Genomic DNA, 791 nt, shown 5'->3' with positions numbered 1-791 from the left:
TGAAAAAGATCAATGAAAAACTTGAGAGTGAAAAACAAGAGACTGAATTGTTGCTGGTTGAGCTTAATGCTGCTAGGCAAGAAAATGCATACTTAAAGAACAAATTAAAGTGTGCAAGTGAAATTGAAGCAGTATTGAGAAAAAGGCTGGAGAAGAATGAAGTGAAGCTGAAATCCTTCAAAAATGCTTCTAATTTGATTGGCCAATATCATGAAAAGAACAAGACATGTGCAAACATTGCCATTGGTCTTGATTATGAGGGTTTGAACAACAAAAAGAAGTCTGTTAGTGACAAAGGAAAATCAACTGAAACTGAGGATGTTCCAATTATTTGGAAGAAAGTTAAATCACCTTTGTTCAAGGCATGTGAAGTGAACTTCAGTGAAGAAGAGTTGATCATCAAACAGGAGATAGCTGATGAGGACAAGGAAAAGAAAAATGATGAGACAACTCAGTTTTCCATCTTTGTTGAAACACCAAAGGCCAATCAAGAAACTAAGGAGCCTGTGAAGGAGATTAAAGGTGAACAGGTCAAAAAGAAAAAGAAGAATATAAATGGAAAGATTGGGATCAACAAAAGCAATAATTTTGCTTATGTTGCAGATGCTCCCAGAAAGAGGTGTGAGAATTGTGGATCAATGAATCACCTAACTCATCTTTGTAAAAAGACTGTTAGCAATACACCTGAAGGAGTCTGCAAGTACAATGAAGCTAAGGCTAATGATCCCTATTCATTCTGTGACAAGTTTGACTGCATTCCCTGCAACATGAAAGTGATGAAGAGTTTCCAC

Source organism: Apium graveolens, chromosome 8 (genome assembly GCF_009905375.1).
Source record: "Apium graveolens cultivar Ventura chromosome 8, ASM990537v1, whole genome shotgun sequence".
NCBI lineage: Eukaryota > Viridiplantae > Streptophyta > Magnoliopsida > Apiales > Apiaceae > Apium > Apium graveolens.
The sequence above is the reverse complement of the archived record's forward strand: the minus strand, read 5'-3'. Positions refer to the sequence as shown.